The 26,144-nt window shown below is 44.8% G+C and overlaps 1 protein-coding gene across 3 annotated transcripts in view; it reads left to right on the forward strand.

Annotated features, from left to right (window-relative positions):
• The window catches only part of LOC138480867 (probable global transcription activator SNF2L1), a 1,964,402-nt gene that overhangs the window by 307,969 nt on the left and 1,630,289 nt on the right, over positions 1 to 26,144 (forward strand). The gene's annotated exons all lie outside the window — the stretch shown is intronic.

Here is a 26,144-nt window from a genome sequence, read left to right on the forward strand (position 1 = left end):
AGGGACCAAACCTGGTTTGGCGTGCAGAGATAAACACAAGAAAGACCTTTCCTAAAAGAAATGACAAAAAGTCGACTGGAGCCTGTTTTTACAGATAGGTCTGGGGCGCCATATTGAAAAAAAACATGGCTGACCCGAATTTTAGCTACTGTTGTTCGCGGTCAGGAAAAATCATGGTAGTTTGATCTAAACCACTGCCACCAACCATTTAAAGTAGGAAAGGGTAACATTTGACTGTTACATGAGTGTTTTGACTCAGAGGGAAACTAGGCAACCCCTTCAGGACTCTATAGTAAGATGGTGTGTGCTGGGTCTGTAAATTTAAAGAGACTAGTAAAGTCAATTTAACTTTACAGGCTCTGGGAGACAGTAGTCAGTCCCAGAGAAGGTATTTAAACCTTATGAAGTCTGAAAGACATCCCTGTGCCACTGCACTGAAGGTGCTGTGTGACACACAGAAAAAGATGATGCCTATTGGGTTATTTTAAAACTCCATAACCAAAGAACACAAAAGTAAAACACACATAAAAAAACATGGGCGAGTGGGAAAAAAATCTCACTCTTCTCAGGTAAAAAAATCAAATCCTAGAAATCCAGCAAAGTTGCTGGGGGTCTCAAAAGGTAAGGGAAATTAGCACATTTTGAGAATTCTCCCTAACACTTGCGCCCCCACCCAGGGACAGGAGGATTTAATCCACTCCTGGATGAATCTCCTTACTCCAGTCGGTCAAACATCCTGGAGAGACCATCAGCATTTTGGTGTTGACACCCTGACCTGTGTTCAATGATAAAATCAAACTCTTGCAGGCTGATTGACCATCTCAGTAGTTTGGGGTTTTCCCCTTTTATTTGCATCAACCATCTCAAAGGTTGGTGGTCAGTCTGAATCACAAAAGTAGATCCATACAAGTATGGTCTAAACTTCTTCAGTGACCACACAATAGCAAAACATTCTCTTTCAATGGTTGCCCACCTTGTTTCAGGTTCCTTCAGCTTCCTGCTAATGAAGCAAATGGGGTGCTCCCTACCTTTCTCATCCAGCTGACCCAGAATTGCACCTATACCTGCATTTGAAGCATCTTTCAGGCAGGCTTTCAGGGGTAAGGAAACTACATTACCCAGCATCCTTGTAGTTTACAGGAAATCCATTTATTTTCAATCTCGGTGTGAACGCGCCGACGCGAAATCGATTTGCCGGTCTGTGCCGGTCCGTGGCGCTGCAGGGCCGCGGGATCGCTTCCTTGCTGGTTATTGGTAGCCTGGTAAGCGCTATGGGGATTGCAGATATCCTTGCTCTTATTGCCAAGGAGCGAATCGACTCAGATTTGAGGTCTGCCCTCTTGCACAATCAGATGAATGCCGTACTCACACCTGTTCTGTACACACAAGCCTGCTCTGATTCCCTTCTGTCAGTTTCTATCACCTCTAATCTCGATAACACACACACAGTCGTGGCGGTGGTGCTGCAATTGGTGATGACATCACTTTTACACCTAGCGGCCTCTCCACTACTACTAACATCACATCCAGTATATCTGGTCATACTGACAGCATACAGGAGAATACCTCCCTCTCTCCTGCTCTGTCTTTACCCCCTGCTGAAAATAGCATCATAAGTAAAAAATCTCTAAAATGCTTATTACTTAATACTCGCTCCTTACTGAAACATGCGCTTGAAGTTGCATCGTATATAGCTTCAAATAATTTAGATATTTGTGCTGTCACAGAGAATTGGACCCACCCCGCTTCAGGCCCCACCCTAGCCCTGGCTCTAGCCGATGGCTATAGTATTTTTTGCCAGGATAGGAAAGAAGGAGTTGGAGGTGGAGTGGCCATTATTTTTAAATATTCCCTATCAGTGTGGAAAGTTGATATTCTCACTATTGTTGGATGCAATATACTCCATGTTAAAATCAAAATGTATGCAGAGAATACACTTAACATTATTCTGATTTATTGGCCACCAGACCCCACGAAGGATTTTAGCAATCAGGTCTCTGATGTGCTATTGGCTATTTCAATACCTTTCTCTAATATCCTTTTAATGGGTGATTTGAATTACTGGCTAGGAGATAGCACTGGCTTATGCGCCAAATTCTTGGATCAAACCTCGTCTAATCTAGGTTTCTCTCAATTTATTAATGGGCCTACTCATGTAAAGGGTCACTCTCTAGATTGGCTGTGCGGCCTTAATACCACACCCACCAACATAGATGTGAGTCCCTGTCCGTGGTTGGATCACTTTTCTATCTACTTTGAGATGACTTCAGATAAAATCATTGACAATAAGAAACCTGCTTTCAATATCACTCGTAGTAGAAATGTTAAAAAAATGATGCCCGAATCCCTTGAACTATGAATTACCACACTCAATCATATGATTAAAGATGACTCCTCAATAGAAGATATCACTGCAACCTATCAAGTTACTCTTCAAGACGCTGTCAACACAATAGCACCCATCCCTAGTAAAAAGTGTGTTACTAGGGAACCTAACATCTTGTTTACTCATGATCTTCAAGACCTCAAAAGTGCCAAAACTAAAGCACTTTATAGATGGAAAAAATCTCAGTCGGAAGCTGACAAAGAAACCTATAATAGTCATGTTAGAGCTTATAAAAAAGCAGTGATTGCAGCAAAAAGAGCCTATCTGGATGATCGTATTACCAAAGCTCAGTCTACACCTAAGGATCTCTTTAAAGTGTTCAAAGAATTGGAATCTAGAAAGAACACCACACAGGATTCCATCATTAAAGATGCTAGGTGGTGTAACCTAGTACAGGAGGCCATGGATAATAAACGTAAGAAAATTAATAAGGGTATCACTGATGCCAGAGCCTCTTTATCCAGTAAAGGTCTAAAGGATACTATTACCCCCACTAAATGTTGGAAGGAAGATGAATTCTTCTCTTTTAAACCAATTACATAAGAAGACCTAACAACCATTGTTCAAAATCTCAAACCTTCCAATTGTAAGGGAGATGTTTGTCCTTCCTTAACTATTAAAGTGTGTGCCACCTCACTTATCCCCATACTTTGTAAATTTGCTAATGCATCTTTTAGGGACTGTGAGGTTCCCACATGCATCAAGCACTCTTGGGTGACCCCCTTATTAAACAAAACCTGATCTCTCGCCCGATTACCCACTTAGTTATCTCCAACTCCCCATTTCTTCTTAAGATTCTTGATAAGGTGGCTTATGTTCAACTACTGGCTCATTTAAGAAATGGTAACATACTGAATAAGAGACAGTCTGGCTTTCGGGAAAAACATGGCACAGAGTCCGCTTTGTTGGATTTCAAATCTAGGCTCCTTAGACACATGGATCAAAGCGACCCCAGCATGCTGATGCTGTTGGACCTATCTGCCGCCTTCGACCAGGTAGACCATACGTTATTGGTCTCCAAGTTGAGGGAGGTGGCGGGTTTCTCATCATCGGCGGCTGATTGAGTCACCTCTTTCTTGAAAGATCGTCACTGGAGAGTGAGCAGCAATTTAGCTGATGCCAATATCAAAGAGTTGACGCAAGGGGTTCCTCAGGGAGCCTGTCTCTCTCCGGTTTTCTATAATCTCTTTACGGTACCGTTTCTTGATTTCCTGGACATGAACAACATTGAGTTTTCTAATTACGCCAATGATGCTCAGTGTATCATACCCATCTCTGGTGTTTTCTCAGATGATGAACTTAACATCAACAGAATTTACCTGCTTATTCAAAGTTGGATGTGTTCTAATGGCTTGGCCCTTAAAACAAGCAAGACAGAGCTTATGCTTGTGGGTACTGTCCCCAAGATCCATAAACTTGAAGGTCAATATTCCAAATTGGTTATTGATGAATGTGTTATAGTGGTCAAGAAGAAAGTCAAGACCTTGGGCTTTTATCTTGACAGTAATCTTAATATGAAAGAACAGGTCGGTAGTCTGGTGGCTTCATCCTCTTACTATATCAAACGGCTCTCACATGCTCGACCATTTCTCTCCCATACTAGTAGGGAAACACTTGCCAGAGCATTGATTAGCTCCAGGCTTAATTATTGTAGCAGCCTGTTAATTGGTCTCTCAAATGGTGAGCTTAACAGACTGCAGGTGGTGCAGAATAATGCTGTTAGGGTTGTCTTGGACAAGAAAAGGTCCGATCATGTTTCTGAGGCGAGAAGGAAACTCCATTGGCTCCCTATTATAGAACGTATCCTCTTCCGGTTCTTATCTATCTCTTTTAATTGCTTGAAACATTCAGGCCCTAATTATCTCAGCGAGGACCTACAACCTAAAGTGAGTAAACATAATCTCAGATCCAACAACCAATATCATTTTATGATTCCGGTATGTAGATTATCGCAAACTAAGGTTGGCGACTTTTCTCTGCAGCTCCTGTGGCCTGGAACAATTTGCCCCTGAAATTGAGATCAGAAAACTCCATCCATGTTTTTAGAAAAGGTCTGAAGACCCATTTGTTTAAATAATCTACCACTGATTTACTAAATTCTTGATCTCTTTCTCACCTTTGCATTCTAGACCAGTTATATAGACCATTTGTTTGTCGGCGCCCTTAAACCTTCGGGTCAGTGGTTTCTCCGCTATACAAGTGTTGAATAAATAAATATAGTCAGGAGCTCCTACGACTGGAGCTTGACAAAGGGCTTTCTTTAGGCCTTCAAATGCTTGATTGCACTCCTCGTTCCACCTGACCTTTTTAGGGAATTTGGGAGAGGAGACCACATTCAAGGGAGAAGCTATGGTCCCATAGTTCTCTATCAAGTTCACATAGTATCCAGTGAGGCCTAAGAAGGCTCTCACTTGGGTTTGAGTAGTAGGGGTGGCCCAGTTTTGTACAGCTTGTACTCTGCTAGGCAATGGCCTGATTTCACCTCGTCCTACCTCATGTCTGCGGTAGAACACTTTACTCTGACCATTTTGACATTTACTAGCCTTTATGGTCAGATGGGCCTGCTCATGAGCCTGCAAAACATATTCTAAGTGGTCAACATGTTATTTCCAAGTAGGACTGAACACTGCAATGCCGTCCAAGTATGCCATGCAAAAGTCCTCCATCCCATTCAGAACTTGATTAACCATCCTTTGGAATGTAGCAGGTGCATTAATTAGTCCAAAAGGCATAACCTTAAACTGGTAGAGGCCTGCTGGGGTGGAGAATGTAGTTTTCTCCTTGGCATGGTCAGTCAGTGCTATTTGTCAGTAGCCTGATGTGAGATCAAATGTACTAAGGGACTTGGCTGGACCAAGTTTATCCACCAGTTCATCTGTCCTTGGTAAAGGGTGGGCATCAGTCTTGGTGACTGCATTAAGAGCTCTATAGTCCACACAGAATCTCCACTCCTTGGATCCTGCCTTTGGTACTAGAACTGGACTAGACCATGGACTTGTAGAGGGCTCTATTACCCCGAGATCAACCATCTTGTTGACCTCCTCCTTTATGTGGGATCTTACATGATCTGACATCCAATACTCCCAATACATCCAATACTGTAACCTCTGCTTTTAACAGTTAAACAGTCACCAGTAAGAATATCATGCTGGCCCCAGGGGGTCAAGCCTGGTTATAGTGAAAACAGGGAGGCAAACTGATTTAACAGAAACTTGCACTCATCCTGTTGTTCAGGTGTCAAATTAGAAGAGAGATTAACTCCTCCTATGTTCTCATCTAAAGGCTGGCCTCTGAGTAGGTCAGGTAGAGGTTCACTCTTCTCCTCCTCCTCTTGAGCTGAAGCTAGAAGCAAAGCTCCCTCTTCTGGTCTTGAGACATAAGCTTTTAGAAGGTTGGTGTGAAAGACTCTGGGAGCCTCCTTAGGATTGCCTAAGTCCACCAGATAGTTGACCTCTCTAGGTTTACCCACAACCTTGAAGGGTCCTATCCATTTGTCCTGTAAGGCCCCCTGCCTTGTAGGTACCATAGCTAGAACAAGCTGGTCTTGAGAAAACTCAACCATGTTGGCCTTCTGATCATGCCAATGCTTTACCAGAGCCTAACCTGCTTTCAGGTTGTCTGATGCTTCTGCCATTGACATTCTCCTCCAGAGACCTATCACATAGTCAGTGACTCTCACTGGCTTGGGGGAAGGAGCACTCTCCAACCCCTCCTTAATTAGGGCCAAGGGGCCTCTAACTGGAAATTGTCTGAAGATGGTAGGCAGTTGAGAACTTGTAAGTTACTCCATAGTTTTTCCACATGGCCTGCATGTAGTGGGACATACAATTGGATCCCCTGTCAGAGATAGCTTCCTTAGGAAAACCTACCCTGGTAAAAATACACAGTCCTCATAGGTATAGCTTCAGGATACCTAGTAGCATGGTCTACTACAACCAGGATAAACCTGTTTCTGTTACGCTCACCTGATATCCCCGGGGGCGTCTGGAAAGCTCTGAGGTCTGGAACCCTGGATAAGTAGTTGCCCAACGTGGAAATAATGAATCTGCAATACAGCAGGGAGGATTTGTAATAACTGTCTTTAGTGGGTGAACTTCCCACCTCCCTCAAACCGATCCCCCTCCCACCGAGTCTTTCTCACCTTATTTTCGAGTATTGTGAGCTGTCCGCCCTGCGTTTCTTGTGCAGGTGCGCTTAACGGTTGCTGGCGCTCCGACCGAGTTACTTCACCGGTGCAGTGCGCCTTCCTTCGGGTCCAGGCCTGCTGTGACCGCAAGTCTGCTGTAGACAGGTAGGTTTGATGTTTTATCAGTGTTTGTCTGCTCATATATGGTGGTTTGCAGAAGTTTCAATAATGTCTTTATTTCCTTCTTTACAGGTGTGAAAGTCTTTTTGTGCTGGCGTGCCGGGTGGAGATGCACGCTTTAAGTAAAAAAAAGCGCAAAGCACGGCATACTTTTATTGTCTATTTAAAGCTAACCGGTGTTCTCTTCTTCTCCTCACAGGCCACTGGGGAGCTACGAGTGCACAAGAGAACGATGAAACCTGGGCCCAGGAATCTGTTAAGGTAAGTAATGCATAGAGCACAGCGCGTTTATTAAATGTTGAAAGCAAACCTGAATATTTCTCCCTTTCCCTTGCAGGGTACTGCTGTGGTGTTCTGGATGGAAGCGCAACGTAGCGTGACGGAATACAGGTAAGAATAATGAAATTCGATGTTCTGAAACCGCACGCATTTTAATATTATTCCCTTTCTTGTTATTTCAGGTTGCGATGTTCGAGCGGAGGCTGCGACAGCGGATTGCAGGAATTGCTCCAGCTAGTACTCACAGGGGAGTGATGTTGATGCTTTTCTTCTCTTTATTTCCTCAGGTTGCGGTTTTCCAGCGAGGGATGGTTGAGATGCTGGATGCTGGATCGTGTACTCACAGGTAAGGCAGAGTAATCTTGTTCTTGCAGGACTGCAGGGAGCTGCTAAAGACCAGGAGCTGAACACGGTGAGCGTCATGCTGCTAGATGCAGAATAACGCGAAGCGTGTTCTGCTCTTTGGGTGTGGTTTAAATAGCCCAGGTAAAGTAGTTCCAGGCCCAGCCACAGCCAAAGCACTAAACCGCCTGGCTTGGTTCTTAAGAACTGAGCTATGGGGGTGGCCTCCATGTTGGATTTAAAGTTCCATGTTTATAATGGAAAGCAAACCTGCTATGTGTCTTCCTTACAGCATATGAGCCTGGCGCCAGAGGCGCCAGGACTGGCTCCAGGAGCCCTTTTGCAGAAGGTTTAAGGCCCTTAGGGCTATTGTGAGTGCTTGCTTGTGTCACAACTTGTGGCCCTTAATAGTGGTCATGACAGTGTCCTGAAGATGTTGGAGGGTCTAAGGGACCGACGATGTTGATTCCTACCCTCTCAAAAGGGATTCCAACCACTGGGAGAGGCACCAAGGGTGCCACATTCTTGGCTCCACTCTTGCCAGAGGTTTGGCAAGTGTGACAGCTCCTACAGTACTTATCTACATCAGACCCCAACTTAGGCAAGTAGAAGTATAAAGAGAGCCTTTCCTTGGTCTTCTTAAAATTTAAGTGACCAGCCAAAGGTATCTCATGGGCTAACTGTAGGAACTGGAGTCTGCTTTCAAGAGGCAGTACAAGTCTTCTGTAGTCCCCTGGGATAGACTCAGTCGATTCACTGTAGAAGAGGCCATCTTCCCAGCAGAACCTATGCTTCCATGGCTCTTGCCCTTCCAGCTGGGAAGCTGCCTGTTGGCGAAGACCTTCAAGAGTAGAACACTCTCTTTGACCTCTGCTGAAGTCTGCCCTACAGGGTCCACCTTGTGCCAGTAAAGACTGCAGCTCAGGATGGTCTGCAGGATCCAGATCTCCAACAGGAGCAAGGTCCTCTTCCAGCTCTAATTCCTCAGCAGCTAATTCAACCACACAGGGTTGTTCCACACACTCAGCCTCAGCTGGTGGAGGAGTCGCAGGTGTGACTTTGGACAGTCCTCTCGGGGATGTCCTTGTAGGTAGCACAGTAGTGCTGGCTGGTTTCTTCCTGGAGGTTTGAAGTTTCCCCTTTTCCTCTTTCTTAGAAATTGCAGTCAGTAAGTAGTGTGAACTGGGAGTTATATTTTCTTCTATAATCTCCTCTTCAGAGCCTTTTAAGGTACTCCCTCTGGCCTTCCTAGTCTTCTCCCGTTTCCTTTTTTCTGGTAGGGCTAGGGGTGCTTGATACAACTACAATATTTTTTAAGTAATTCCCCAACAGGACTTTCCCAGGTACTTCACTGTGCACACTTACAGGTATCTTGACAGTCATGTCATTGGACTGGATGAGAGCTGGTAACTGTGGAAGCATTTGGATAGGCCCTCCAGCAAGCTCAGTTAGAAATTTGGGTGCCTTAGCAACATCCTCAACCTTGGAAAATGATTAATCAACTACAGTTATGCTGGCCCCAGTGTCTCTGATGGCAGGGGTCTCCTGACCATTCACAAGAACACTGTCTTTGTAATACTCTTTAGTATTGTCTGGAATGGAATTATAGACATCTAAGTTCTGTTGTTCCCACAGATCCAGGGATACTAAAGAAAAACTGGCTGAGACTTTCATGGGTTCCTCAGCCAGTGAGTGAAAGTTTCCACTTGCCGTTGGTACTTCATCCACTGGGGAGAAGGCTAAGGAGACAGTGTGGATCCCTGAAGGTTTACCCTTACATCTGGGATCCCCTTTCACATAGTCAGTTGACCCACAAGCATAACATGTTCCAAATGTCTTTATGAATAGGGGTTTGTTCTGACCTCCCTCTGGTTTGGCACCAGGAGGTACACTAGCCTGATTCAGTTTCCCTGCTGGCACCCTTGTTATGTTTGGGGCCCTCTTCTGAATTGGAGGTATTAGAATTCGCTTTTGTATCTTTCCTGTGCTGCTTCCCCTCATCCTTCTTCTGAGTCACCCCAGAATCCTTGTGAGTAGCCCTGTTGGCAACCCACAAGTCAGCAGCCCTTGCTACCTTCTTTGGATCCATTTCCTTAGTCAGCCAAATGCTGTCTCAGCTCAGGAGAGCAGGCATCATAAATAGATTCCAACATAAACAGATTTCTCATACCTTCATAAGTGTTCACTCTGTAACCCTGAGGGTTCTAAACCTCTTAAGATACTGAGAAGGGGTCTTCCCAAATCTAGCTATCAAAGGAAGCTTCACAGTTTCATACTCCTTTCTGTCTATACCCCCGAACTCCATTACCACATCAGTTGCAACAGGGGGTAGCCTAGAAAAAAGCCAAGAAATCAGATGATTCCCTGTAATGTCTTGAATCCCATGCGTATATTCAAAAGCAGCCAACCAATCCAAATATCAAGCTTAACCTCATACATATTTACTGCATGGTTGTATTGTATTGTAATATATAGCGCTTTACTCCAAACGCTGTATATTTTAACAACTGGATACATATAACATTATAACAGTACAAGCAATTTACAATTTACAATTATGAATCAAACCAACAAAACAGTAAGTAGAGCAATTAAACTGAGAAGGAAGAGGTAAGGATGAGAAGGGGATGGAGGAGGGAAACAGAAGGGGTATAAGGGCAAGAATGGGGTGGTTGGAGGGAAAGGGAGTTTAGAGGATCATAGGGAAGAGACAAAGGAAGAAGGGGGGAGCAAGAAGCGGGGAGGGTTTCATGGCGGAGGATGGAGAAGGATAGATTTTAGGGACGTGCGGAAGGAGGAGAAGATAAGTATATAGCGGATTGAGAGAGGTAAGGAGTTCCAGTGCAGGGGGTCTAGGAGCTGGAAGGAGCTGAAACGGGAGGGGGCACACGGGGAGGAGGAACAGTGGGAAGGAAGTGGTCAGCTGAGGGAAGGGAGCGTGAAGGAGTGTATAAAGAGAGGAGGGAGGAGAGATAAGGGGGATAAGGCCATGGAGAGATTTAAAGACTAAACAGAGGAAATTAAATTTAAGTTGAGAGTGAAAGGGAAGACAGCTAAGGGAAGAAAGGGAAGCAGAAATGGAGTCTCGGGAGGTAAGGAGACAGAGGTTACGGACGGCAGAATGGTAGAAAGATTTGAGGGGGGCGAGATGGGAAGTAGGTAGTTCAAGGAGGAGCAGTAGAAGAGGCGAGAGAAGATAAGGGAGGAGATTAAATGTTTAGTAGCATGGAAAGTGAGAGAGGAGCGGACTTTGCGAATATTAAAGAGGTGGAAGCGACAGGCGCGAGAGGTGAGAGAAATATTATGGGAAAAGGAGAGGGAGGAGTCAAAGTGAATCTTTGGGCATCTTTGGACATGCAAGGCCTCTTAGGACTGGAAGACCTAGAAGACTCTGGGAGAGAACCAGTTTCAAGAGACAACTTTTTCATTTCAAGTGCATGGTTCAGCTCCATTTCTCTGAGTTTAAGTTCTTGATGTTTGCTTTCAGTTTGAGCTTGGATTCTTTTAAACTCTAACTCAAGTCTCATTCTTTCTAAAGAGACAAATTCAGGACTTAATGTTGGACATGGTGGGGTCCCTGTGGTCAAAGATTGAGGCCTATAAGCAGGTAGAGGTAAGACAGGGCCTTCATTCTGAGACTCTTCTGCCTCATCTAACTCATCCTCACTATTAGAGCTGGGCTCTGACATATTATCATCCTAATCAGCATTTTCCTCATTTGCTGCAGGTGTGGGGGTTTCAGACCCACTCCTCAGGCTTTGATAGTCTAAAATCTTTACTATCAATTCATCCTTTTTGCCTTTTACAGTGAGATTCCTAGCTTTAACAGTAGATCAATTGAGAGATATGTGTAAAGTGACTACTGTCTCCTGTCTGTGGCTTTCCATATCAGTCATGATAAAACAATTGCTTTACTAGTGTTGCTTAGTCTTGGGAGGATTATTGGAACAAAGGTAAAAGTAGCACTCTAAATGTAACAAGTATGCTTTATCCTCACCACTGTACACGAGTGTTAGGCAGAATCACATGCGGTATCCTTTGAGAACACTACATGCAATTAAGACTACAAGTGGAAGCACAATTTCACCTTTGGTACATGCCGTAGCGATGGCTGAGCAGCCAGACGTATCTCACGAGTTTAATTGAGCAGTAGAACAAGTTACACAATGGACCAACTAATACAGTGATTCAAACAAACACTTACTCAAGGTTTCTTGGTAAAAGAATATACATTTATTTACAATGTCAGTTTGAAAACATTACACTAGCATAAGCAGTTCAATATCACACACGAATAAACCACAAAAATACAACCAGTAAGTAAATGAACAAGTTTAGCTCCCCTGAAGTGGGAGCAAAATGGCACTTAAGATACTTATAAAAGGGGTAAAAAGACAAGGTTGTAAGAATAGACAGCCCAATACATTCATAGGCAGGGTAAAGGGTTTCAGTTAACTACAACCGGCAATTCAATTTGTAGGCCTGGGCCAAAGTCAATGGTTCAAAGACTTTGTATAGGATAGCACAGTTCTGGTAGTAAACGGTTAAGTCTTTGCCACAGAGTTTAGAAGAATTTGGCTAGGTGAAAAGTTTGACAAATGTTTAGGCAGGGACAAGTCTTCGAAGTTGAGAAAAGTTCCACCAACTTTTGCGATGGCCGAAAAGATTTCCGGACCGCATTTGCACAGTACCTTGTTAATGAATAAAAGCTGTAGCTCAGGCAGTTGTTCCTGGCAGTTCCTGCAGATCTCGCTGTTCCTGAGCTTCAGTCATGGGGATAAGAAAGAGGGCATCGGGAGGTTCCTGCACTGCCCAGGGATGAGGCCAAGAGCTTAGCAAGACGTTGGTTTAAGGTGTGAGTGCCCTAAAGTCCACAAGCTGGTTTCCTTCCCTCTGGCTATCCGGTTTTCAACAGCACTCTGATGAAAATTCGACCACATGGGGACAGTGTCCAAGTGGCTTGTGTGTTGGTTGTTCCCATCAAACTCAAGGGAAGAAGTTAACCTTGAAGGGGTTCTATGTCGATGGAGTTTCGGGCAATTTGGATCTCCAACAGGACTTCACTGGTCGTCCAGGAGCTGCAGCAGTTCTCTTCCTTCAGCTCGTCTTCGGTTCTTTCGTTCCAGTGGTCGACTCTGCTTTCCAAGTCCCAGAGACCTGCTTTTAAACAGTTTTCCCCCATTCATTCCAGCCCGGCTGTCACTAACACAGTAGGGAGCACCTCCCTCACATTCTGTCTACCCCAGACACTCAGGCGCCAGAGGAGGACTTCAGCACTGAAGCCCGCTAGAGGCCAACAAACAAAGGGACCAAACCTGGTCTGGCACGTAGAGACAAACACAAGAAGGACCTTTCCTAAAAGAAATGGTGAAAAAAGTCGACCGGAGTCTGTTTTAACAGATGGGTCTGGGGCGCCATATTGAAAAACATGGCTGTCCCGATTTTTAGCTACCGTTGTTCGCGGTCAGGAAAAATCATGGTAGTTTGATCTAAACCACTGCCACCAGCCATTTAAAGTAGGAAACGGTAACATTTGCCTGTTACATGAGTGTTTTGAAGCTAGGCAACCCCTCCAGCACTCTATAGTAAGATAGTGTGTGCTGGGTCTGTAAATTTAAAGAGACTAGTAAAGTCAATTTAACTTTACAGGCTCTGGGAGACAGTAGTCAGTCCCAGAGAATGTATTTAAACCTTGGGAAGTCTGAAAGACATCCCTGTGCCACTGCACTGAAGGTGCTGCGTGACACACAGAAAAAGATGATGCCTATGGAGTTGTTTTAAAACTCCATAACCAAAGATCACAAAAGTAAAACACACATCAAAATACACGGAAGAGTGGGAAAAAAACTCACACTCTTCCCATGTAAAACAATCAAATCCTAGAAATCCAGCAAACTTGTTGGGTCTTCTCAAAAGATAAGGGAAATTACCACATTTTGAGAATTCTCCCTAACACTCACCATGCCCCACTTTCCATCCCCATGCGGCAGACACCCATAACGTGGTAAAATATGTATGGCGGAATGTGGACTATAGACTAATAGTGCAGGTCTCTACAGTGTATTATTTAGAAACTATTATGTTTTACCCTATGGCTTTTACACTGGCGTCTTGAAAGTATGGTATTAATATTTTCATAATGTACTAGGTTGGGCAAAACATGTAAAAAAACATTATTTTAAAAATAAGTAATTGATTGGAGATGATGGGTAGGGACTGGGATAGAAGTGGAAAGTCGGGAAAACGTCATGGTATGTCATGTTTGCTACAGAAAGCCATTGTCTAATTATACACGATGCTATATTGCCACCGTGTGGCAGTTTCGCACATCACAACTTTTTCATTTAATATTCTAAATGCCGTTGAATGCTGCCTATAGATATGTTTTTATTGCTAATCGAAACTGAAATGTACAGGTTCAGCGTTTTTCACATATTTTTCTTGTAAACGTTAAAATTGCCGATTTTATAATTGTTCCTGTCACAGCCTGATGAATTACTGAATATACCAAACATAGTATTATTCTTTATCGCATGTAAGTGAGGACAGAGGAAGAATAGATGCATTAGTCAACGCCAATGAGGGCCAATCATACCGTTTTCAATTTAGCTGCAACGCTATGTCCTGCCGGATATTTTTAGGTGCACAATGTACACTGTGCCACGGAACATACCAGACGGCGCAGTGAGCCACATAAAACACCCATCACGCACCACCCCTGCCACCAACCACATACCCACACCATCCCCAAACAACAACACAGCACCTCCAACTAGCATTTCCCCAGTATCAGTGCAGCAAGAGCTGCTCTGACCAAAACCCCTAGCTACGCAGCCCCACCCACTCTCATCCACACTCCTAGCACTGTCCAAAGGTCAAAGAAAGGGTGGGACCAATGGCACCTTATGCCCCTGCTTGCATCACCCTTCCTCAAACCCAGCTTGCAAACACTGCCACCACACTATAGAACCCAAACCTCCCCACTCGCACCCAACCTAGTTCGAGCCCTCTTCTTCCACTCACGCTGTTCCATCGTCTCCACACTCCACCACCACCCCTCATGCCCACTTTCCACATTGCCGGACCTCATTTCAGCCCCCGCTATCACCCTTAACCATACCCGTCCAGCACCCACAAGGGCAACCTACCAAATACCCTGCACCCTCATCAACGCCAGGTCCGTCTCCAAAAATAAATTCCACATCTCTGACCTAATCACAGATGAAAACTCAGACATCCTTTTCATTACTGTGACCTGGTTTTCAGACGACTACGAGCCCACCACGCACAAGACCTTCCAACCTGTCTACAATCTCACTGTCCAGAACAGATCAAGAAGAGTAGGGGGGCTCGCAATATTACACAAACACCAATTCCAGGTAATAATCAAGGACACCGCCACCAACACCACAGACTACAAATCTCTCTTGGTGAAACTGCAACTCTCAACCCCCACCTCCCACAGTTTCCTACTCTACATCTACAGACCCCCCAGCTACACCAAAAACTTTGCAGACACACTTGGTGAAGCACTGGCCACTGACCTCATCCTACATCCAACACTTATCATCTTGGGGGATTTCAACATATAGTTCGACTCACCCTCAAACCCTATGACCCGATCATTCACAGACAATCTAGAATCACTCAACCTGACACAGTACATCTCCACACCCACCCACACGAGAGGTCACACCCTCGATGCTATTTTCAGCCCCACAACTATATCTACCCAGCTCCCCCACCCCTTATCATGGACTGATCAATCAGCAATTTAAGGCCACTCACGACCACCGCCAACCACCCCCTTACTACTCCACTATGGAACAAAGTTGTAATCACCCCAGATCTAGCACACTCACTCCTCAACTCTCTCCATGCGCTTGGCCTCCAGGAAGGACCACCAGAAATCAAATCCTTTGACCTCTGGCTTACAAATGCCCTCACACCCCTCACTCCAACAAAATGGACCTCCCAGAGATAAAGACCAACACCCACGTGGTTCACTGCCGATCTCAAATCACTCAAAACTCTCAAGCACTGTCTTGAACGGACCTGGAGAGCCAACTCTTTACCCCAGAACAAAACCGCCCTAGCAAGAACAACCAGAACCTATAGACTGGAAATCAAAAAAAGCAAGGAAACTTTCTATGGGAACAGAATCCTAAATGCTTGAAACCCAAGCAAGGAACTACATGAAATCATAGCTGAATTCAAATCCCCCGCATGCACAAGCCACCCCCCCACCAATCTCCCAAGCCCTATTTTACACCTTTTCAATTTCCACAATGACGCTAATGCCAGACACTTCACCATCATCTCTGAAATTAAAACAAATGCCTCCGCCACCCACCCGCCCACTGACCGACCCTCAATCCCAAACCCTGATACAAATCCTTGACTCTTTTTCTCCCATCTCACACCAAGAGTTCCTCTCGCTCGTAACAGATAGTCGCCCTTCAGGCTCCCCCGAGGGCCCCTGGCCACCCTCACTCTTCAAAAACATCCTAATCTCCACCTCTGCAGGTAGTGTTGCACGCACAATCCTCAACCACTCACTCACATCAGGATCTTTCCATAAAGCCCTAAAAACATCCTACATCAAACCCATTCTCAAAAAACCGACACTCGACCCACTCTTCCCCCAAACTACCACCCCATCTCTAACACATGTTATATCGCCAAACTCATGGACCCCGAAGCATACAAATAGCTTGGACATTTTGCCACATCGATTATATTCCTAGACCATGCACAATGAGGCTTCTGGCCACTCAGGGGAACAGTATCGTTGCTAAACTCCATCTGGGGTGACCTACAAAGAGCAGGCGACGCAGAAGGCTGCGCTGTACTCCTCCTGCTGGACCTCTCCACAGCCTTACATACCATCAACCGCACCATCATACTAGACAGCCTACAAACACTTGGACTCAGAAACACGGCCCTCTCATGGATCTCCTCCTTTATCTCCAATCGATCACAAATCATGCACCGCACCATTTCACATCCACATCACGACCAGTAAGGAAAGGTGTCCCACAAGGAGCATCCCTATCTCCCCTAATTTTTTACTTCTACTTAAAACCCCTGCCCGAAATCATCCGCTCATACAACCTTACCTGCTACAACTACGCAGACGACACCCAGATCATCCTCAAAATCCCAAAATCTCATGGCTCTGGCAGTCCGGACCTGTCGTCATGCCTCTCAGATATTGACCACTGGATGACAACCAACCACCACCCTTGGAAAACAGAAATCCTAATTTGCGGGAAAACAGCCCTCCTCCCCAACCAATTCCGTGGCCTCAACCCCTAGGACAACCACCGGCAATCTGCAATGTGGTAAAAAACCTGGGATGCACACTGGACTCAGACCTATCTCTCATCCAACACACCACTACCGTATCTAAAACCTGCTTCTTCCATCTGCGGCTTCTGAGACGTATATTCCCATACCTCACATATCCACACCGCTTCGCACCCATCAACTTCAACATCTTGTTCGCCAAGATTACACAAACTGCCTCTACCTAGGCGCTCTGGCATCTCAACTAAGGAAATTCCAAAGAATCCAAAAATGCAGCAGCACACCTGTCATAACCTACCTGCCAGAGAACACATCAGCCCTACACTAAAAATCTTCTATTGGCTCCCGATTGGTTGACGCACTGCCTTCAAAGCCATGTGCATCAACCACCGCGCCGTCCACAACACCGGACCGGAATTCCTTCGAGACAAAATCGTTCCTTACCAGTCCTCAAGGAATCTCAGATCTCGCACAGCTTTTCGCCTAGTATTCCCACCCCACACCTCCTCCAGGCTGGGCGGATCCTCCTTCTCCATCCAAACGTCAATCATCTGGAACTCCCTACCCCTACACATACCCAACACTGAATACCACCTGAAATTCAGAAAGACCCTAAAATCCTGGCTTTTCCTATAGTATCCCCCGGACCCCACCTTGAAACCACACCGCCTAACCCAACATTCCCTTAAACCAATTAGAACTCAGCGGCCGGCAGCTTTTGTAGCGGCTCACCTGACACACTGTTGCCCCATGCACAGCAACATTCCTGAGTTAACACATACCATGCATCCTCCCCCCTCGAAACCACTCTGATAAACCCAACATTCCCTTAAACCAATTACAACACAAAAGCCGGCCACCATTCGCAGCGGCTCACCTGACACACTGTCCCGCCATGCACAATAACATTCCTTGCCTAACACATGCACCAGGGAGGCCAGCAGTTTTTGCTGTGGCACACCTCAATAAACTCACCCGCCCTCACCGTCCATACCCTCGCACCACAGAGACCACGAGTAATGAGACCATACCATCTGCACTGGACAAAATCGCTGAATCACACTGGACGTCATGCACCCAGCTGAACAACTTCAAAGCCTATGTTACATATATATTTTCTCTCCCCCTGATTAATTTGTTGTTCATACGCATATACCTTACATCACCTTTGTGGACACAGGCCGCAGGCATGGCCAAACATCCACGCACCATAGAATGCAGCTATGGCTATGCTCATCTGGTCTAGCAGTGCATATTGCCGTCCACACTAAAACACTTGACACACCGCAATACCTCTGCCACTAGCATACATTGACTACTAACAAAAAGAAATTCGGTATAGCTGGCCACACATTAACTCTCTCAACAATAGCACTCTATCGCAAACCACCAACAGCGTCCACCCACATGCTTGACCTTTATTGGGCTGCTCAGTCGAGCCTAGCCAGCCACCTAAATCCTAGTCCGGCGAAAATGCACACATGCATCTCCTATTCTAAAACTCTTAGAATTTCAAAGACATTGACTACGGTCACTGAGGACTTTCCTACCACAAAGTTCATTGAGGTCGTACAAATGGGGAAGGAGCGCGCTATATAAATAACGAAATACAAATATTCCGGGAGGATAGCTCAGCGGGAACATGCTCACCTTGGAAACAAGACGACACGAAACAACACAGGTTGGATCCACGGGTCCGTGCTCAGAAACTTCTGGGTATTAAGCGCGTTATAAATACGCAACTAAGACATATTCCTGTAACAGCGCCTCTGCCCCCGGGCTGTGTGAGCACTTTAAAAATGCAAATAAATAAATTAATACAAATAGTGTCACATTTTTAAGCACGAGCCTGGGATTCAAACCTGTGTTGCGCCGCCTTGTCTTGCTTCCAAGACAAACGCTTTGGTCCTGAGCTATCCTTGTGAAATATGGTAAGTAACCCTACTTTAGGTAGAAGTTTAGGATCCTCTGTATGTAAGAACCGTAGCAAGTGGTAAGTTATCCTTCCATTGTGAGTACTGTTTCTTTGGATGGTAATCTCGTCGGTATTGCTGAGCCAGCAGAAAACATGTTTTCCTGTATTTCCAGTAGCTAAACGAATGTCGCTGGCAAAATCCCACCAGCCAATTCCAAAGATGGGGCTATGGCCCTTTCAGCAAAATACACCCTTACAATGGCCACACAAAACATGCATATGTTTTACATTGGGACAGCTAGTTAAGGGGTTCCACCTTTGTAAAACCATCTGAGTGCTGGTCCTATTTTGGCTGGTGAAATCTTCAACAACTAAGTGATAAACCACTTTCTGCGGCCATTTGGGAAGATGACAAGTGATCTGTCGGCACTCTTCATCTTTTTGAAGGATTGCCATCTGGTAGGGGGTGTAGAATCTTTTTGGACTTTTATTAATAAAATGATACTGGTTATCCCTCTCAGAAAAGGTTTCAGAAAGCTCCTGCAAAAAGAATAGTGAACATGTTCCTTGCTGCATCAGTCCCCTAATCTGCCGTGGCTTTTCAGTGGAACAGAGCAAGTTCAAAGGTCACATGTGCCCTGTTTGACAGCTGCTGTTACATCAAAGTGACGGCAGACAGAGGTTGCATTTAAATGTGCACTCCCATTCCAAAACCATACTCATTGTGCTGGCTATCGGTCTGGTGGCAGGGTAATCTCTAAGAATAAGCCATGCAAGGGTTTTGATATGATTAAGGCCAAACTGTCCAAGTCGCATCCGATTTGTCTCATGCTCATGTCAACCATGTGAACTCAGGTTATGTGGATGCGTAGTGAGACTGCCTGTCTCTGCCTCTGCCAGCAGGACAGTATGAAAGCTGTGATGAAATGACTTCTGATCTACAGTATTAGAAGGGTGAGTAGTGACAAAGCCACTTACTTTGACACCACACTTGTACAAACAAAGTTGTGTCTCTTCGTAAGGTGGTGTTCTAACCTGTGGACTTAACCTTGGTGTTAGGAGGTTAAGTTATTAAGTGCATTGCTTCAACTTTACCTGCCACAGACCGGATCTAACATTTTAGGGGACAAATGGAGAGGGGTGGTGGTGCAGGTACATGGTTCTTACCAGCTGTATTGTTTTTGTTTCTCCTTTCTGCATCCTGGAAGTTCCAGGTGATATCTTCTCTGCCTTTTCACCTGAACTCCTTGTCTCCCTGTTTGACTTTAGAATGGGCTCAATTATCTTAGGAGGAAAGTCACCCTCATGTGAGGAAACCATTGACTCACGAAAGAATCCCTAACATTAAAATATTCCTCACACTTTACAGGACCCAAGCATGGTTACATATGTTATTCCTTGGAATTATTGATTTGTGTGAAATGCACATCTGATTTAATGAGATCGCTCCATCTACTATGGGAATACCCTAAAGTCCAAGAGTTCTTGCAGGAAGTAATTGAAGAACTTTCTCTTATTAACAGTAAACAGATACCTGGTACTCTGATGCAAATACTACTTACACAAGAGATTGGTCTACCCCTGATTCAAGCCAGATTTGTTAATTTAGCATTGCTTCTGGCAAAAATAAGAATTGTGATGTGTTGGATTGTGAAAGTAGAATTAGCAATTTGAGCCATTTCGCATTGACAGACACTACACCAGGTTTTATTCAGTAGGTATGAGTTGTGATTTATTGCAACGAGACAGAGTAAATGTATAGAATCCTATTGCATCTCATGTGTTATCCCAAGGACATCTAGGCAGAATTTCGGGCTCTTTTTAACAAAAAAACAGTACCAGAGCTGGCATGATGTAAAGGGGGCAGTAGATCATCGCTTAATTCCTATTCAAAACTCAACCCAGGCTCTAAGCGGTATATTGTCACATGTCATATGTTAACCTATAACGTACATTGTAAGAATGAGTTCTACCAGAACCATTGTGAAATTATTTTTAGTTGTAGATTGGGCAGGTTTGAGGGGATGTTTCTTTGTTTATAATCACAGTTGTTCGCTATGTACTATACAATTATACTTGATTCTAATGGAACAAATGTAAAGTTATACAAAATATGATTTGGTTGTGTGGAGAGCTTGCCTTTGAAAAAGCTCACAGTGCAAACCAGGATGACACAGCCTCCTTAATATATTTAGAAGCAATTTGGGCTATACCCATTTAGCTGTGCGCATGAAATGTAGAATACGATGTGAACCGCGGCTTGGCTGGGTGTAAACAGGCTGGCCCATAACCTGTGATTAAGTAAATAACATCGTCTAATACACCTTACACCATGCGCTGGTCTGTGGTAAGTACAGTAAGAACTAATAAGATTGTAGTTGTTGATATGAATATTATAATTAAGACACCAGATCAAGAGTTACATCTACTTATCTTGTTTTTAGTCACAAATTTAGTTTGAATCGCAAGAATGATATGTTACTTTGATCGTCACAGGGTAGTCATTCATATGTCCTTGTTACATGATTCTAATATCAGAGTGCAGTACATATATTGATCACCACTTGCATATTTCACAAGCCAGTGCATAGGTTAAAGATATAAACACTATTGCCCACAAGCCATGCACACTTGTGCCCACAAGCAAACACTCGTTTCAACCTCCTGCCGGTCCTTATCAAGGCTGGTAGGGATACACAAAGATTTGCAAGAGACAAAGAACACAATTTAAAAAGATGAGGATTGAGATGAGGACAGGAGGGATTCCTGCATCAATAACATTTTAACCCACACTCTATTACTGGCTAATTTTGCGTGCTGACTGATCTGTGTCAATGTTAGCAATGTATCTGTCTCATCACCATGTTAGTGTCCATTCATTTTATCTTCCTGTTTCTTGTGCACATGGCCATTCATTTGTAAGTTCTAATTGTGCTCCAAATCTGAATCAGTTCAACCCAAAGTGGAAGGAGGAACAAGCATGTTGCGTAATGACGAGAAGGATCAGGAAAAGTATGATGTGTAATGCCATGTCCCATCAGGGAGGCGGTAAAAGCTCTAATAACCTGCTTGTGCAGCCTGGGGAAAGGGCCTCTGAATGGCTCCAGAGGGAAGTAGCAGAACAATTCTGTCTATACCTGGTACTGACGAAGGAGGTACAATGTCAGCTATCAGATCAGCCTGGGACAAGGAGGCGGCCGTATCCCACTAGCAGAAAGCCAACAAGAGCAGAGAACACTTAAACGAAGGGTCCTGAGACTGTGTGTGACTAGGTGGAAAGATCCCACCGACCCTTGGAGCTTATTCACCTACTTGTCAACTCCCAGGGAGTTACTGACAAACTTGTTTGGACTCATATGAGAGCAAGAGAAGGTATGGTAAATGTTCTTTTTAGAGCATTCTTGCACGAATAATGTCGGCCTTGCAGCGCATGGCCCTGTAGGAAAAATGGGTGTTGCAGGTGTTATTTGGATAGCAGGAACAGAGGCAGAAAACCGGTGGTGTTGATGAGGAATAGGGAAGAGATACTCTAGGGAAGTACTAACTACCAATGAAAGCCGGTTCAAGTGCATTTGGGGCATACTTGATTCCTTCCCCCAATCAACTGGACTATGGGAAAACCTCCCTGAGCTCTATCCATGGCCATAAGGAACGGTAAGCCTGCCCACAGATTTGTATCTATTACAGGCAGGAAACTATTTGCTGATGGTAGTCATCTCTAACCTTCCCGTAGTGGTTCTGTCGGGGATGGTTTAATATTGAACTGCTGGTTCAACCAATCCTGAACACTTTTCCATCAAGCCTAAAGAAGGTTGAAATCGCTAGGCCAACAAGTAAGGTATTATATATATCAAGGCTCAATTATGCTAGGCACTGTTCATAGAGAGTTTGGTGCCCCAAATCCAGTCTGAGCATAGAGGCCTCAACATATTTGCACAAGGTCATAGGGGAGCTCCATAGGAAAGAATAGGAAAGAAGAGGGTTATGTGACAAAGTCACATTTTGTAATCGTCCTTTTGGACGCAGACGGGCTCTGGGGACCAGGGATGCCGACTCGCCATGTGAAGGGCCTGGAGGAGGCATATGTGGATTCCCCAGTGTCACTCTATATGTCTCCTAATATCAGGGTAGGTGTCGCACAACAGGTATATTACAGATAAGAGATAAGGCAGAATAGTTGGTCTGCCCCTCATTATGCCATAAAGGCATCCCCAGCTGTGAGACACTTTCCACCAACCACCTCCCAGCCCATCTGATTTTGTGGTCCCAAGTATAGATAACAGCAGCAATGTCCCATAAGGTTGTGCAGCAAGGCCCGAAAGGAGTTACATTACGGCAGCCACATAGGGCAGAGATTGTTCTCACAATGCTGAATACTGATGGGACTCTTAGGTTTGCTCACAGGGACAAGGTGCCACACAAAGGACCACACAAGGTATAGAGCAACACACAAAGCAGCAGTTAGCAGCCATCCTGCACACAATGGGAACACTCTCACAACATGGAGCCGCATACGAAAGCCATTAGTTCTGCTGGTCTATAAAATGGTGTGTGAGAAACCAGAGGGTGTCTCACCATCTAGTCCCAGGGGGTCTCTTGCTCAGGTGGCCAGGGCATGGCCATCACCTTTTGAGCCAGACCCTGGGGGTAGACCAGTGAGGGAGGATAACCTGGTAAGGGGTCCTCTGGGAGTGGGGGTGAGGCATCTAATGGTGAGACACAGTATTCCTCCCTTTCCAGTAATCCGATCCCATCCTATTTTTTAGGTTATTCCAACATCCCAATCCCCCCTTTCCTACACAAATACTGAGCCGAGGAAGTAGAGGTCTAAGAGGAAAAGTATTAACACTCATACGTTACACTTGACATGTCCCGTTAACATGGGCAGGCAATGTCATACATACACCTGACACACATTGACTCTCCCCACACGAATAAAAGGTGGAGCACTGGGACACACTCTGAGCAAGGTGCACCATGGAATGAAGCAGTACTTCCAGGGCTGCGGCGGACCAGGTGGAGCCCGACGACAGACTGAGGGATGGAAGCAAGGGGGAGAGAAACCCTGAACCTCCCTGCAAGAGGTTGTTACCTCTGCGGGATCCTGGAGATTGCTGATGAAAGGCCAATTAAAAAGAAAGAGAATGCTTGCATAGTGTTTCCACGTTAACGGCCACCCTCCCAGTTGAACGACAGAGTTGGGTAGGTAAGCCACCAGCTGTGAACTGCAAACCTTGACTCCAGGAACAGAGCTGCGAGCAAACGCAAGGGGTTTACACAGCGGGTGAGTGAAGTGAATGCACGGAAAGACCAGTCTGTGTGAAACGAAGATTGTAGCGGCAAGAAAGTGGCAAGCAAAGGTTGCGCGTAAGACGGCAACCATGAGGAAAGCAATTAAAGACTCTTGTTTATGGTTAAAGGCGCAGTGCGATACCAAGTAGCAAAGTGGTCATACCGTAAGAAGCGGTACAATCGAAGGTCTTTGTGATATCGTGCAGACAAGAAATACATGGAGAAAGTGGGAAACAAGGTGTGCGTCTGACTGAGGGGAGCCTAAGAGTGAAAACTGCAAGTACCTGAAGGCATTGCAAGAAAGTGTCATTTGGTGAATATTTTGTTGAACTTTCTTTTTGTATGTTTGCGGAGCTATATGGAATCAAGGAACTTTTGTGTTATAAGGGGAAAAGCAAAAGAGAAGATCGAGGTGGTCATGCAGAGCTCTTAGAAAAATCAGTGCACATTCGAAAATCTTCGACAGTATGAAAAGTAAAAGAGAGGCTTTAGCCTGATGGAGGGGAGCTTAGTGAATGTGACACAAAGCTTGGGGAAGGGAACCCCATGAACTGTGATATAAAGGTCCGATCACTGCAGAGGGAGACCTGGGTGAAATTGTACGTCTGGAGAAGAAGCTGAACCGTGATTGTTAACTGTGGTAATTTTGTTGAACTGCCAAAAAAAGGAAATTGATCATGATAGGTCATGCGGTCCCTTGTCCGCTATCTTTGAACTGCATCCGTGTGCTGGAGCCAGATTGTGTCACCCAAGCCGAGTGTGCCACCTTACCACATGCTGCAAAATGTGGGGTAAGACGGTTGCTCAGCCACACTGATATTTGTTTTACACACTGTTTTTTCTTTTGACCCAATCCATATCCCTTCACCCATTTGTTATCTTAGAGTAAGGGTAGGCATTCATTGTTTTTTTTTAGCATAGGCCAATATTATTTTGACAAGAGTGACCAGGGCTGTGTTTTCTTTAGTTTATTATTGAGTCTACTCCCATTTTAGTATTAGGCCAAGCTAGGTGTTCCCCAAACGCCCCATTCAAAATATAAAAAGAAAGGTTTTGAAAACTTGCAATCGTGTGTCAATGTCTACTTGTGGCACCATGCCTCCCTTACAGGTGCCACAACCATTTAAGCCTTTTGTTGCGCAACATCTCATTAAGCTTACAGAAAAACAAGAGACTAATTATAAACCATAATGGGAGTTCCTTTGTAGTTTATGGATGACATCCAGCAGAGGGAGAGTTTAAAGAAGGAATAATCAATCTCTAATAGAGATTTGAGAGAACAGGAAAAACCTTTACCCCTATGACTACAGATTGAACAATCCATGTATTAAGTCTCCATATAAAAGAGTGCAGATTGTTACAGAGTAAGTCCGAACTTGGGCACAGAAAAGGAATCTCAGGGTGAGAACCAGAGCCTGGGAAAAACTAAAGGAGAAACTGTCAAAAGATATCAGGAACTTGCTGAGGGATATATATCTGATAGTGGTGGCTGTTAGCCAGCGAAGGAGAGAAAGCCAAACGCCTGTGGATGGCTCCATCTCTGACACTGGGAGGGTCAGATACAGCTAAGGAGAAAAGACCATATGCCTGATCAGGGCTGTATGCCAGGCGTTGGTGTAGACCAGAACCAGTGAGATTAAAAGGAGCCAGCTAAGGTCTATAATCTCAGATACTGGCATAGGACTAGAAATTGAGAAGGAAAGGCAAGATCTGGCTGAAGGTTGTAGTCCAGAGTCTGTCAGAGAACAGATGCTGAAATAAGGACATCGCCAAGAATAGCAAGCTCTATCGCAGATCTTGGCAGTGGTCAGATCTATCGAAGGAGAATCACAAGAGAGTACTCTAAATGCTATAGCCCATACTCTGGAAGGAGACCAAATGCATTGATAGACCAGATGAAAACTTGACCCAGGAGGGTGACTATTGGCTGGTGGGTTACAATAACAGTCTGACAAAATCTCTAAGCAAGGGAGATTAAATATGTGCTGATAGGAGTGCGTAAAAGGTATTAATATTATTTCAACGGTGTCCAAGGCTAGCTTGAGGCTGAGAATATCTGAGCCTCTTCTGTACCCAAAATCAAGTGGGAAAATAATTAAATGCTGGTAGGTGAAGTCAAGAAGCTATTTGGATGCGGTAACCCTGAGACTGTGAAGCCAAGTAGCGAGCTGTCCAGCTATAACCCTGTGAGTGTGTTCTATGGATTGTATGCTAGTTAGGTAAAATAAGGGCTGGCATTCCCCTAGTCAGGTCCTCGAGCCATTTTTAATTGCACCAAACCTACACATATACTAATTTGTTTCTAGCGTTATTGC

Source organism: Ambystoma mexicanum, chromosome 5p (genome assembly GCF_040938575.1).
Source record: "Ambystoma mexicanum isolate Mex_15411 chromosome 5p, UKY_AmexF1_1, whole genome shotgun sequence".
Lineage (NCBI taxonomy): Eukaryota > Metazoa > Chordata > Amphibia > Caudata > Ambystomatidae > Ambystoma > Ambystoma mexicanum.